This window comes from Callithrix jacchus, chromosome 2, assembly GCF_049354715.1.
Source record: "Callithrix jacchus isolate 240 chromosome 2, calJac240_pri, whole genome shotgun sequence".
NCBI classification, from domain to species: Eukaryota; Metazoa; Chordata; class Mammalia; order Primates; family Cebidae; genus Callithrix; species Callithrix jacchus.
In genome coordinates, this window is record NC_133503.1 from 188,696,504 (window position 1) to 188,712,379 (window position 15,876).

Consider the following 15,876-nt stretch of genomic DNA (forward strand, 5'->3'; position numbering starts at 1 on the left):
CCTCTGCACTTTCCCTTTTCTACTTTCTTGACCAATAGCCACAATAATGACCATGGTGGTGCCATGATTATCATATAAAGATTCCCTTTATTGCACGCCTGTGGGGAAGTATTCTACCAACTGTGGAATCAATATGAGGCTTAGAAATGAGACTCCCAGTTAAGAAGATCTGGTCCTTTTTGCCAGCTCTAAATACTTGAATCCTTGAGATAAAAGCACTACTGAGGAGAGGAAGATGAACTTGCAAGATTCAGGAAAAGAAGACCCAGAATCATGGCCTCAGAAAATAGCTAGAACAATCTCATTCTGCAGCAATGAGATGTGTGAGTCTGCTTTATGCAGCATTTGCACTTACCAAGAAGAAATCATCTCTCTTTCTTGCCTCCTGCACAGGAATGCTAGACAGATAATAGAAAGTGACCTACACTCCCTGAAAGAAAGGGGCCATAGAAATCCAGGGAGAACATATAAAAACATTTTTTGTGATATTTTTCATGATGTTTCTCATATTCAGAAAGTATGTCTATTGGGGGTGACTGAAATGTCATATGAAGCAAGAAATGTTCTTGTCAGCCCCAGTTCAGTAGACAGGGTAAGCAGTCAGCCCTAATGAGGCAAGTGGGACTAAGAGACAAAAAGGACCATGCTGAGCTTATTCTGTGTCTAAGACAGGGATCCAGATGGAGATTGATGATCTGGCCAGACCTCTTCCACATGAATTTAGGCTGGTTCCATTATTACAAGTCATACATCTTTCTGGGTCAGGCAGTGGCACAACTCAGGCTAGTTTTTTTTTTAAAAAAATCACATTCTGACCGGTTCATCAACCACAGTGCAAAGTAATGACCCAGAAACACCAGGAAAGGGATCTGTAAATAGATTTTCTCATCAGACGAATTAGACAACAAACACCAATAAATTTTTGTGTAAAAACATTACTAATATATATACATTTTTATCCTTAAGCTGCCCCATAAATAACAAATAACTGGCCTTGAGCACTTACCAAGTGTCAGGGAGAGTAACCAGGGGTAGGAGCAGGTGAGATGAGGAAGGCGCTTGTGTTGGATACAACATTTAATGGGACACCAACAAACTCAGCAATCAAGATTTAGATGCAATATTTAAAAAATCATCAAGCTCTGTACCTCTTGTTATTGCCAATAAGGCTTTAGCTTCTGACTGGTGCCTCCACGTGCTTCCACACATCAGTGCTTTCTGTTGTATTCTATTTCTATGCGTTAACTCATTGTCTAAGTTGGCTTGGGCTGCCAGAACAAAATCTTGTAGATTGGGCTTAAATAATAGACATTCATTTCTTACAGTTCTGGAGGCTGAAAGTCCAAGTTTAGGATGCCAGTCTGGTTGAGTTCAGGTGAGGGCTCGCTTTCTGCTTACGGATGTCCGCTTTCTCACTATGTCCTCACAGGGTGGAGAGTAAGCTCTGGTGTTTCTTCTTCTTATAAGGACATTAATCTCAACAGGCGACTCAAGATGGCGCTGTGAGAACAACCCAGGATTGGAGCTCTCCTTGAATCCATGGAGAGGTGAGTTGGAGCTGCATTTCCAGACTGATCTTTGTTGCCCACAGAACGGGGAAATTCCCAAGTATAAAGGAGATGCGGGACGCCAGGCAGCTGGGGTGGTGGCAGCCGGCCCTACCCAGCGCTTCCCACAGGGCGCGCTTGTCCGGGTGCCCTGTTGAACTGGCAACCTGAGTCTTGAGAGGGCTGGACTTGAGACTGAATGAGACTTGGACAGTGGTCCAGCCCAGGGGATTGCAGGGACAGAGCTTCTGGGCTAGCCCAGTGGGACGAACAAACCCGTGATTTCAAACGATCCCCGTGCAGGCGGTCCGAGACGCTCTGTGGGGGAGGGGCGTCCACCATTACTGAGGCAACCAGCCCCAACTGAGATACACGCCCACTGCTGACGCAGCCAGCCGTTGCCGAGGCAACCCATCCCTACTGAGATACACGCCCACTGCTGACGCAGCCTGCCGTTGCTGAGGCAACCTGCTACAACAGAAAGACTCCGCCGCAGGGCGTGGCAGAGACCACAGCAGAACAGCAGATCCTGCAGCACAACAGCAGGGTGGAGCCTCAGCAGGCAAACAGTGGCTAGTCTGCCTCCTAGCTGGGCAGGACACCTCAACAAACATCCAAAAATAAAGCCCGAACCCCCCACCACAGAGCATTTGAGAAAAAAAGGGTTTTTTAAATGACCTCTGTTGCAGCAGAATCAAACATAGCAGCCTAACAGCCCTGAATGAACAACAGAGCTCACAGCTCAGCAACTGAGCTCCTATAAAGTACAGACTGTCTCCTCAAGCAGCTCCCTGACCCTTCTATATCCAAAAGACTGACATTTGGCAGGCATCATCCTGGGACAAAGATAGCAGAAAAAGAAACTGGTAGCATCCCTCACTGTGCCACAGCTGCTAGAGGTGCACCCCAGACAAGCAGGGCCTGGAGTGGACCTCAGCAGTCGTACAGCAAAGGGGCTAGACTGGTAGAAGGAAAAACAAGTAACAGAAATACTTCATCATCAACAATCTGGGTGTCCATTCAGAGACCCAATCGAAAAGTCAGCAACTACGCAGACGACAGCGGATAAATCCACAAAGATGGGAAGAAACCAGCGAAAAAAGGAGGAAAACACCCAAAAACAGAACACCTCGCCTCCTAGAAAGGACCAAAACTCCTCATCAGCAAGGGAACAAAGCTGGACGGAGAATGACTGTGATGAAATGACAGAATTAGACTTCAGAAGGTGGATAATGAGAAACTTTTGTGAGCTAAAAGAACATGTATTAAATCAATGCAAAGAAACTAAGGAACTTGAAAAAAGATATGAGGAAATGATAACAAGAATGGATAACTTAGAGAGGAATATGAATGAATTAAAGGAGCTGAAAAACACAATACGACAACTCCGCAAAGCATGCACAAGTTTCAATAGCCGAATTGACCAAGCAGAAGAAAGAATATCTGAAGTCAAAGACCAACTCAATGAAATTAAATGAGAGACCAAGATTAGAGAAAAAAGCGCAAAAAGGAATGAACAAAGTCTCCAAGAAATGTGGGACTATGTGAAAAGACCTAACCTACGTTTGATAGGTGTACCAGAAGGGGACGAAGAGAATGAATCCCAGCTGGAAAATACTCTTCAGGACATCATCCAGGTTCCCCCACCTAGCAAGACAGGCCAACACTCAAATGCAGGAAATACAGAGAACACCACAAAGATATTCCGCAAGAAGAGCAACCCCAAGGCACATAATCGTCAGATTCAACAAGGTTGAAATAAAGGAGAAAATACTAAGGGCAGACAGAGAGAAAGGTCAGGTCACCCACGAAGGGAAGCTCATCAGACTCACAGCAGATCTCTCAGCAGAAACACTACAAGCCAGAAGAGAGTGGGGGCCAATATTCAACATTCTTAAAGAAAAGAACTTTCAACCCAGAATTTCATATCCAGCCAAACTGAGCTTCAGAAGTGAAGGAAAAATAAAATCCTTTGCGAACAAGCAAGTACTCAGAGAGTTTGTCACCACCAGGCCTGCTTTACAAGAGCTCCTGAAAGAGGCACTACACATAGAAAGGAACAACCAGTACCGGCCATTCCAAAATCACACTAAATGCTAAAGAGCATCAACAGAATGAAGAATCTACAACAACTAACGGGCAAAACAGCCACTTAGCATCAAAATGGCAGTATCAAATTCACACATAACAATATTAACCCTAAATGTAAATGGACTAAATGCACCAATCAAAAGACACAGACTGGCAAATTGGATAAAAATCCAAAACCCATCAGTGTGCTGTATCCAGGAAACCCATCTCACATGCAAGGATACACAAAGACTCAAAATAAAGGGATGGAGGAAGATTTACCAAGCAAATGGAGAGCAAAAAAAAGCAGGAGTTGCAAATCTCATCTCTGATAAAATAGACTTTAAAGCAACAAAGATCAAAAGAGACAAAGAAGGCCATTACATAATGGTAAAAGGATCGATACAACAAGAAGAGCTAACGATCCTGAACATATATGGACCCAATGCAGGAGCACCCAGATACATAAGGCAAGTTCTTAATGACTTACAAAGAGACTTAGACTCCCACACAATAATAGTGGGAGACTTTAACACTCCACTGTCAATATTAGACAGGTCAACCAGACAGAAAATCAGCAAGGATATACAGGGCTTGAACTCAGACCTGGAGCAAGCAAACCTGATAGACATTTACAGAACTCTCCACCCCAAATACACAGAATACACATTCTTCTCAGCACCATATCATACCTACTCTAAAATTGACCACATAATTGGAAGTAAAGCACTGCTCAACAAATGCAAAACAACTGAAATCATAACAAACAGCCTCTCAGAGCATAGTGCAATCAAGTTAGAACTCAGAATACAGAAACCAACCCAGAACTGCACAGCTTCATGGAAACTGAACAACTGGCTCTTGAATGTTGACTGGGTAAACAATGAAATGAAGTCAGAAATAAAGAAGTTCTTCGAAACCAATGAGAACGAAGACACGACATGCCAGAACCTCTGGGACACATTTAAAGCAGCCACTAGAGGAAAGTATATAGCAATAAGTGCCCATATGAGGAGAATGGAGAGATCCAAAATTGACACCCTATCGTCAAAATTGAAAGAGCTAGAGGAGCAAGATCAAAAAAACTTAAAACCTAGCAGAAGACAAGAAATAACTAAGATCAGAGCTGAACTGAAGGAGATTGAGACACAAAAAACCCTTCAAATAATCAATAAATCCAAGAGCTGGTTTTTTAAAAAGATCAACAAAATAGACAGACCACTAGCCAGACTGATTAAAAATAAAAGAGAGAACAACCAAATAGATGCAATAAAAAATGATAAAGGGAAAATCACCACAGACTCCACAGAAATTCAAACCATCATCAGAGAATATTACAAACAACTCTATGCACATAAGCTAGTAAACCTGGAAGAAATGGATAAATTCCTGGACTCTTGTGTCCTCCCAAGCCTAAACCAGGAGGAAGCTGAAATTATGAATAGACCAATAACAAGGTCAGAAGTCGAGGCAGCAATTAAGAGCCTACCCCACAAAAAAAGCCCAGGTCCAGACGGGTTCACAGCCAAATTCTACCAGACCCACAAAGAGGAGCTGGTACCATTCCTTCTGAAACTATTCCAAATAATCCCAAAAGAGGGAATCCTTCCCAAATCATTTTATGAGACGAACATCATCCTGATACCAAAACCTGGCAGAGACCCAACAAGAAAAGAAAACTTCAGGCCAATATTCATGATGAACATAGATGCAAAAATCTTCAATAAAATATTGGCAAGCTGATTGCAACAGCAAATCAATAAACTTATTCATCATGATCAAGTAGGATTCATCCCGGGGATGCAAGGCTGGTTCAACATAACGCAAGTCTATCAACGTAATTCACCACATAAACAGAACCAAAAACAAAAACCTCATGATTATCTCAATTGATGCAGAGAAGGCATTTGACAAAATACAACAGCCCTTTATGCTAAAAACCCTCAATAAACTCGGTATTGATGGAATGTATCTCAAAGTAATAAAAGCTATTTATGACAAACCAACAGCCAATATCATACTGAATGGGCAAAAACTGGAAGCATTCCCTTTGAAATCCAGCACTAGACAAGGATGCCCTCTTTCACCACTCCTATTCAATATAGTACTGGAAGTTCTAGCCACAGCAATCAGGCAAGAAAAGGAAATAAAGGGTATTCAAATAGGAAAGGTGGAAGCCAAATTGTCTCTATTTGCAGATGACATGATAGTATACCTAGAAGACCCCATCGCCTCAGCGCAAAAACTCCTGAAACTGATAAGCAACTTCAGCAAAGTCTCAGGATATAAACTCAATGTGCAAAAATCACAAGCATTCGTCTACACCAATAACAGACTTAAAGCCAAATCAAGAACGAACTGCCATTCACAATTGCTACAAAAAGAATAAAATACCTTGGAATACAACTCACAAGGAACGTAAGGGACCTCTTTTAGGAGAACTACAAACCACTGCTCAACGAAATCAGAGAGGACACAAACAGATGGAGAAACATTCCATGTTCATGGTTAGGAAGAATAAATATCATGAAAATGGCTATACTGCCCAAAGTAATTTACAGAATCAATGCTATCCCCATCAAGCTACCATTGACTTTCTTCACAGAACTGGAAAAAAGCACCATGAACTTCATATGGAACCAAAAGAGAGCCCGCATAGCCAAGTCAATTCTAAGCAAAAAGAACACAGCGGGGGGCATCACACTACTGGATTTCAAACTATACTACAAGGCTACAGTAATCAAAACAGCATGGTACTAGTACCAAAACAGAGATATAGACCAATGGAACAAAACAGAGGCACCGGAGGCAACACAACATATCTACCACTATACAATCTTTGATAAACCTGACAAAAACAAGCAATGGGGAAAGGATTCCCTATTTAACAAATGGTGTTGGGAAAACTGGCTCGCCATGTGCAGAAAGCAGAAACTGGACCCCTTCCTGACACCTTACACTAAAATTAACTCCAGATGGATTAAAGACTTAAACATAAGACCTGGCACCATAAAAACCCTAGAAGAAAATCTAGGCAAAACTATCCAGGACATAGGAGTAGGCAAGGACTTCATGAACAAAACACCAAAAGCATTGGCAACAAAAGCCAAAATAGACAAATGGGACCTAATCAAACTCCACAGATTCTGCACAGCAAAAGAAACAGTCACTAGAGTGAATCGGAAACCAACAGAATGGGAAAAAATTTTTGCAGTCTACCCATCTGACAAAGGGCTGATATCCAGAATTTACAAAGAACTCAAACAGATTTACAGGAAAAAAACAAACAAGCCCATTCAAAATTGGGCAAAGGATATGAACAGACACTTTACAAAAGAAGACATATATGAGGCCAAAAATCATATGAAAAAATGCTCATTGTCACTGGTCATCAGAGAGATGCAAATCAAAACCACATTGAGATACCATCTCACGCCAGTTAGAATGGCGATCATTAAAAAATCTGGAGACAACAGATGCTGGAGAGGATGTGGAGAAAAAGGAACACTTTTACACTGTTGGTGGGAGTGTAAATTAGTCCAACCATGTGGAAGACAGCGTGGCGATTCCTCAAGGCCTTAGAAATAGAAATTCCATTTGACCCAGCAATCCCATTACTGGGTATATACCCAAAGGACTATAAATCATTCTACTATAAGGACACATGCACACGAATATTGATTGCAGCACTGTTTATAATAGCAAAGACCTGGAATCAACACAAATGCCCATTGATGATAGACTGGATTGGGAAAATGTGGCACATATACACCATGGAATATTATGCAGCAGTCAGAAATGATGAGTTCGTGTCATTTGTAGGGACATGGATGAATCTGGAGAACGTCATCCTCAGCAAACTGACACAAGAACAGAAAATGAAACACTGGATATTCTCACTCATAGGCGGGTGATGAAAAGTGAGAACACATGGACACAGAAATGGGAGTACTAAACACTGGGGTCTATTGGGGGGAAAATGGGAGGGCCAGTGGGGAGGGGAGGTGGGGAGGGATAGCCTGGGGAAAAACGCCAAATGTGGGTGAAGGGGTGAAAGCAAACAGAACACACTGCCATGTGTGTACCTATGCAACTGTATTGCATGCTCTGCACATGTACCCCAAAACCTAAAATGCAATAAAAAAATAAGGAAAAAAAAAAAAAAGGACATTAATCTCATCATGGGGGGTCCCACTCTTATAACCTCATTGAAACCTATTTACCTCCCAAAGGCCTCACCTTCAAATACCATCACATTGAGGCTTAAGACTTCAATGTACAAATTTAGGTCTTCAGTATACAAACATTCAGTACATTAACATTCACTAAAACTTTAATCAATCCAATGAAGTATTTACTATCAATCATTTTTCCTCTATCTCTGTCGGTCTCTTTCTGTCTTGTGTAAACATTTAGGCAAAGAAATGTTAAATTGCTTGACAGGGTTTACATAGATGGTAGAACAAGTGCTATGGTTTGAATATGTCTGCCAAAGTCCATGTGTTGAAACTTAAATGTCAATGCATCAGTTTTGAGATGTGGAACTTTTGAGAGGTGATTAAAGGTGAGGGAGGAGCTCTCATGAATGAACTAACATCATTATCATGGGAACGGGTTTGTTATAAAAGTGAGTTCTCTTGCTTGCTCTCCTGTGTTTTTTCACAACCTCATGCCTTCCACCATGTTATTATGCAGATGCAGCAAGAAGGCCCTCAGCACATGCATGCAGTTCCTGGATCTTGGACTTCCCATCGTCCAGAAATCACGAGCCCAATAAACTGCTATAGTTTATAAATTACCCAGTCTGCAGTATTGTTACAGCAACACAAAATGGACTAACACAATCAAGATTTGAACTCAGTGACTCCCACTTTGGAGCCTGCTCTTTTATCCACTTTGCTATACTGCGTCTAAAGCAAAAGAATGATAATTTCTCAAGAGAAATCTTGCCTTAGCTACAGACAGAACAGAGTAATGATTTCAAGGACAGTAGATGTCTTCACATGATTGAATTTCCCATATGTAGACAGAAGGGCCCTATAAAGGGAAAATATCCCATGGAAGATATTTCACTGGAGAGGGAGGGGATGTTGGGGGCACTTCTTGGCCCTGAATCAACCAGTAGCACCCCTGCTTGACAGCATTTAGGTGACCTCTCAGCCTCAGCCTCAGAAGTAATGGTAGGCAGGAGGGGTAAGTTTTCAAGAAGCACAAACATTAGAGAAGGGCAGGGCACTGGAAACAGTCCCAAGATGTTGAAGTGCTTCAGGCGGTGAGGGAGCAAGACTGGGGGTGTCCTGACCCCATAAAATTATTGGATACATGAGAGTTGTGTGTGAGCGCAGAGAAGGTCTAAGCAGAGCCCGTGAGGAGGCCAGCGGGGTCCAGAAAGCTCCCTAGAAATAGCACTGCTGTGGAAGTTTGTAGAATCGCCTGGCACCATAATGCTTTGCCTGATTTTCACTGTTGTCAAGGAGCATTAGACTTTTTAACTAATTATTTAGATTTTTGACCTAACTTTTGAGCTGCCGGCATGTGTCAGCATCCTCTATCTGTGAATAATACCTGTTTCCTCTCACTGCAAACTCAGAACATGCCTCATATCGTTTACACAATATTCTGGCAGCCCCATGCCATCCAGAGGGCCTTGTCCAAGGTTGCACCACGATCCAGGACCAGGGTTTGGACTCAAGCCCAGATTCTGACTTCCAAGCTCCTGCTTCAGCCATTACTTGCTGACATTCCTTGTTAATTTTCCTTATCCACAAATTTGCAGGCTTCACAAGTTCTGGATTGAAATTAATGTCTTTAATAATTGGTGCACTCATTCATTTTCTTTCAGTTTAACTGGAAGCCCAGGTGAGCCTCAGACATGACTCAGTGTACTCGGCAGAATCTTCCCACTATTAACCAGAGCATGGGCTGTGAGTCCAGGCACTGCCTACCGCCTCCTTTCCTCTTTTCACTTTGACCTTGGTATAGACTGAATGTGTCCCTCCAAATTTATCTGTTGGAACCCTAATCTCCAATGTAATGGTGTGTGGAGCTGGAGCCTTTGGGATGTGATTAGTTCATGAGGGGGGAGTCCTTATGAATGAAATTAGTGCCCTTTGAGAAGAGGCCAGAGAGTTAGTTCTCACTCTTTTTGCCAGCTAGAAGGTGACTGTTGAAACCAGGAAGAGGATTCTCACCAGAACCTAAGCATACTGGCACCCTGAACTCAGACTTCCCACCCTCCAGAACTGGGAGAAATATCTATCATTTAAGACCCCAATCGATGGTATTTTTGCTGTAGCAGCCTGAGCTAAGGCAGAGCTTTATAGAAATTGTGTGTCTGTGTGGTGTATGTACTTAAAAAGAGAATGCCTTCCCAGGTTTCTTTTGGCGCCTAGAAAGATGTGAAATGTTTTTGATGTCCTTACGTAGTGACCAAAAATGGTAACGCCTGAGTATCTGGACCTTCACCTCTGAGATACGTCTGAATAGGTAGAGAATACTGGAACGCTTGATGGTTTCTGGAGCATTAGGAAGAGAGACCATCCAAGTTTCAGGCAGGAAAAATGCTTCCATTCTTCTCTTCATTCATTCCTGAGTCCCTGGGTCATCCAGTGTGGGCTATTACTCACCAGACATTCTGCCCCTACCACCTCCCTGCAGCTGCTTCTTTCCTGGTGGATCCAGCTTCCTGCTAGGGATACACACTTGCTGGATATTCACATTCCCAGATTTTCTTCAAGCTAGGACTTGTATTTGTGGTCCAGTCCTGGAAGAGGGAACACGATGGGGAAGGGGTGCTGTGTGTATGTCTGCGTGGAGGGGTCTTAGGTTGACTTCCTAAGGAAAAGGAAGCCATGGAGGAAGCACCAGTATTTTTCACTGGATGCAGTCGGGACTGCTGGGATTGGTGGCAGACATCTCATAGCCCCGAGAATAGATATTACCACACCAGAAAGCGGCAGAGCAAAAAAGCAGACAGAACCTGGATGCCATCAAGGAAATACTGCAGCAATTGAGCAATCATCCTTTCTCTGATCTTGTTTTATCTCTTTATTGCTTGAGCTATTTGAATTGGATATTTACTAACTCACAACTGAAAACATACGAATACCCGCTTACCCCCAACTTCCCTTGCTCACTCGTTATCCTTATCCTTGGAGATGTGCCCGAGGCAGCTCCCTCCTCACAACTACTGACATAGTTTCTGGTGCACGTTTCTTTGGGCAGCAGGTTTACGAGCTGCACACACGTACACACGCATACATATGCACATACACACACACAATGCCTTCATGCGCTTCCTTTCTGTTCAGTATGTGCGTGTGTGTGTGTCTCTGTGTGTGTCTGTGTGTGTGTGTCATGTATTTTTAACTACACAGGGAATACTGATTAGAGGAACGGAATATCAGAGTTGAAAGTGGCAGTGGCGATGGCTGGCTCGGAACGTGGAGAGGTCTGGTAGTGAATGAGGTGCTCCACTGTTGTGTGGGCGCAGCCTGTCGACTCTATTCAGCGATTGCTCGTGCTTTTCCTGAGGCACTTGCCAAGACAGCATTTGCATTCCATAGACTCAGCACTTGCAGGAAAACCCAGAAAAGGCTTGATTTTCTTTTCAGGGTTAAAGATGCCCCAAAACTGGGTTCCTGCAAAAAGATGGAAGGCATTTATAGTGAGGTCAGGAAAAGTGAACGAATACTCTAGATTTACATGACTAATTAGAAGGACTGCTTGATGCCCTGCAAAGAACAGAAGGCTTGGAAGTAACTATTCAACCCTGGGGTTTAGAGCTAAGCATGGGACCTCTAGATGCAGTCAGAGATGAACCTTGGATGTTACGATATCAGATGTCTAAAGTCCAGAGGAGGGCATATATAAGAGGCTGAGGTTGTACTGACATATGGAAAACCTGGGCTTGAGAGAGTTAAATGCAGAGGATGAGACAGTTTGGGAAGAGCAGGGCTGAGAGCAGGCTTGAGACACGTGCAATGGGGAAGAAGAGGACTCAGCCAACTGCAGTGAGAGAAAGGCCACCAAGGTGGACTTCCAGAACATCACTGGGTACCCAGGGTTCTGGCTGCAGGGAGCAGGCATTAGTCTAGGCCAATTTTCCACACTGGAAAATAGAACGTGAACATGGCCCAAGCCTGGCTACATATCAGAATTCTTGGATCGAAACTTCTGTAAAAAATGAATGCAGACACTCCAATTCCCACCCTACTTCCACCCCTGAGATTCTGATGCAGTTGTTTGAGAAATTCTAACTTAAATGGTCCTTGAAATTTATATATTTTTAAAGATCTCCAGGTGATTCTGATGAGCAGCCAGGTTTAGGAACTTCAGAAATAAGCAGGGTCAGTATTGATAGAAGGGTGTGGAGCAGGTGGTAAATGAGCTGAAGTTGACAGGCGGTCAGGCCTCAAGGATCAGGGGTCAAAGATGTAAACTCCATTCCCGGCCAATGCAATTTCCCTAGAAATAAACAACTGTGGGCTGACATCAGCAATCCTGGGGAAATTATGAAACGTACTCATCATATGAGGTGTGTGCTGGTGTTCCTATTTTACACATGATCAAACTAAGGTGCAGAGAGGGTAATAGATTTTCCAAAGATCACGAGTCCAGTAAATGGTGAAACTGAGAAGTGGAATCAGGTGTTCATTCATCCAGTGAGTGTGGGAGAGTCAATGAGGAACTGATCTTGTGCACCCAAGAGAAACAGAAACTGCAGAGAAGAAAAGAAAAGAACAATACACTGGGCTTAATTAGAATGAGAGCAAGCAAGGCAGGTATCTTGTTTGTGTTGCTGTAACAAAAGAACACAGATTGGGTCACTTATAAACAAAGGAAACCTATTTCCCCACAGTTCTGGAGGCTGGAAAGTCCAAGATCACAGTGTTGGCGTTTGGTGTCTGCTGAGGGCCTTCTTGCTGCATCTTCAGATGGCAGAAGGGAGAAAGGGCAAAGAGGGCCTAAGATTATTCTCTCCAGACCTTTATAAGGCATTAACCCATTCATGAGATCAGAGCCTTGTGATTTCATCACTTCCCAAATGGCCCCACCTCTTAATGCCACCACAATAGGGATTATGTTTCAACATGAATTTTGGAAGGAACATATTCAAACTATAGCATGGCACAAGGACAGAATGTTACTAGAAATGAGAGAGAGCTCTTATTTTCTTCATTTGGCTTCATTCATTCATTACGTATTTATTATTATTTCCGCAAGTACAGCTTGCCCTTCCTATGAGTTCCAGCTTCCTAACTGTGTGAACCTCCCACCTCATCTTTCTCCAATGCCCTAAATGATCCCTTATTTTCAGACCCTTTTTACCATGCCTTTCTTGTCGCTTGGCTGGAGGTCATGTAATATGGAAGCTCTCTAGCCTTCTGTGTACATACACTTCTTTCCAACTTGATAACCCTGGGGCATTGAGAGAGTAAAGTGGACTGCTGGTTTCTGAAAGGAGTTGTGAATCACTTTGTGGGGGTATTGGCTTCTTGCACTTTGTGAAAAATGCCTCATCAGCAGCCAAATATAGAAATGACCCATTTGTCTGAAAGTAGGTAAAACAAATCCATGACTATCCTTTTTGGATCTTTTGATACTTTGTGCTAAGAACCATAGAAACATTCAGGTCTCTAAAAGAGGAAATTCAACTTATCAATATATATTTATGAGAGCCAATACACCTTTGGAAGATCCGCCTTTCCAACCATGAATAACAGGGATTCCAGGACAACTGAGTGCATGAGCTTTCCAAGGGAAAAGGAAAATGCCATTTACTATGGATAGTCCACGAAACACTTTATGATATTCTGTTGTTCAGTTCAAAGAGTAGAAAAAATAAACTCCATGCCATCTTCTTTCTAGGGAAGAACTATCTATGTTCTGCAATAGACATTTTGGGCAGTGATATATAGGCCTTAAATTAAAATAGCAATTAAAATATTATGTTAAGGCATTTTCTTATTTATAAGACACTAATTTATTGTAAAGTAGTTTACTTTCTTCCATGGCTGAGTTTAATAAGTTTATTTCAGAAGAACTATAAAAGCATGCTCGGAGAAAGGAGACTGTGTTGCTTTTTTAAATAAGCAATGTAGCTGTCACTGGATGTTATGAAGATTGATTACTAATGCATTTTTAATGCAGATAATTTATTAGATAATAAAGAGTTTTTTTTCCTCTAAATTTTCAGTAGGAGGAAATCATTGAGTTTTTCCATTTTAAATTAAAGGCTTTCTACAATTGGTTTTTCACTAAGCCTTAAAATGGATGATCAAATTCAATTATGTAGCAAACATACTTAGGATGAAGCTCATGCTACTCTCTCATACTTTTATGTCCGCTTGAATACAAACAAACCTCCTGACAGCAAGAACCAAACTAGATGCATACGGCGACCAAGGTGCCTAGTAGAATGCTATTGAGGTATAACAGGTGCTCCAGGAATGTTTGTTGGATGAATAATGTCTTAGGCTGTTTTTCGTCCTGCAGAGTATGCTTGTGCTAAGCTTGTATGTCAGTGATGGATTGCTACATAGCATTCACACTTCCTCAGGTCTCTCTTTGTCATCTTCCAGCAGCCAGGACAGGAGGCAGGGTGCAGAGGTGAAGAATTAATTAGCCCTGTCTTCTACACTGAAGGGGGTTGAAACTGTCTTGTACTGGCAATGCCAAATGGTCAGGCTGTGGTCCAGCTTCATAAGATAGCCAGTGAGAAATTTCCTATTCTAGGTGGCTAAAAGCTCTAAGATGACCAAGGTGAAGCTGTCTTTGAAATTCTTCTTAAATTTTTGTGTCTAATGGCAAAGAAGTGGAAGTGGAAGGATTGTCTCTGAGAGAGACTGGGACATATAGTCCAACAGGAATTATGGGCCAGGCATGGTGGCTCATGCCTGTAATCTCAGCACTTTGGGAGACTGAACCAAGTGGATCACCTGAGGTCAGGAATTCAAGACCAGCCTGGCCAACATGGTGAAACCTCATCTCTACTAAAAATACAAAAATTAGCTGGGCGTGGTGGCTCAAGACTATAATCCCAGCTACTTGGGAGGCTGAGGCAGAATAGGATGAACCTGGGAGGCAGAGGTTGCAATGAGCTGAAATCGTGCCACTGCACTCCAGCCTAGGTCATCTCAAAGAAAGAAAAAAGGAATTATGAAAAGAAAAACTTTTTCCTGAAGTCTCTTATTTAATCTGAAAAATGCATGTAAGTTTGCATTGCAAGCCATAATATACCTCTTTGTTAAAGAGGTTAGTGTCTAGCTGTTAGTCTCCAAAAATGTAACAAAGATTTCAAATAGTCATAATTTCAACCACTGGAACTAATTGATTGTGTCGTGTCTAGACTACAAGGTTCATGTTTACACATCTTTATATCCCCTCGGCTCCTCACCCAGTGCCCTGTACTAAGGAGATGATCAATAATAGTGGCTGACATACCGCCAGCAGCTTTAATTTGTACAAATTAACGGAAGGAAATGTGCGGTCTATTGTCGCAGTTCTTTTGTGTGCTGTATGTACCCAAGAGAGTGAGACTATTATGATATCAATGTCATGGAAATATGTTTAAACAAACACAAAAGTTTTCTTACTGTCCAGCCTGTTCTTTTCCATATAAAGCCATAGTGAAGCTTCATTTAATTAGCAAAATGTAAATAAGAAAACATAACCAGTTAAGAGGGTGAATGTAATAGTCTAGGAGAGAGAGCGTGATATGAAAATAGACACATGAATGGGTTTGTTGCAGGAAGGGATACATGTTCACCATCATGGTAAGATTGGGGACCAGGCCGGACAGTGGCTCACACCTATAATTCTGGCAATTTGGGAGACTGAGGGGGGCTGATCACAAGGTCAAGAGATCGAAATCAGCCTTGCCAACATGGTGTAATCCTGTCTCTACTAAAGATAGATTAGCTGGGCGTGGTGGCGCATGCCTATAGTCCCAGCTATTTGGGAGGCTGAGGCAGGAGAATTGCTTAAACCTGGAAGGCGGAGATTGCAGTAAGCGGAAATCACACCACTGCACTCCAGCCTGGCAACAGAGTGAGACTCGGTCTCAAAAAAAGAAAAAAAAAAAATACAACATTCGGGACCCAATAGGATTTTGGAGTAAAGGAGAAGAAGGAGTCTAAAATGACACCAAAGTTTCAAGCAATGCTATGTTGACCTTAAAAACTGCTTTGTTCTTTTACTGGAGAAGATGATATTTTATGTTTTAATTATAATTAGTTTGGAGATTTAGTGGGGGTAC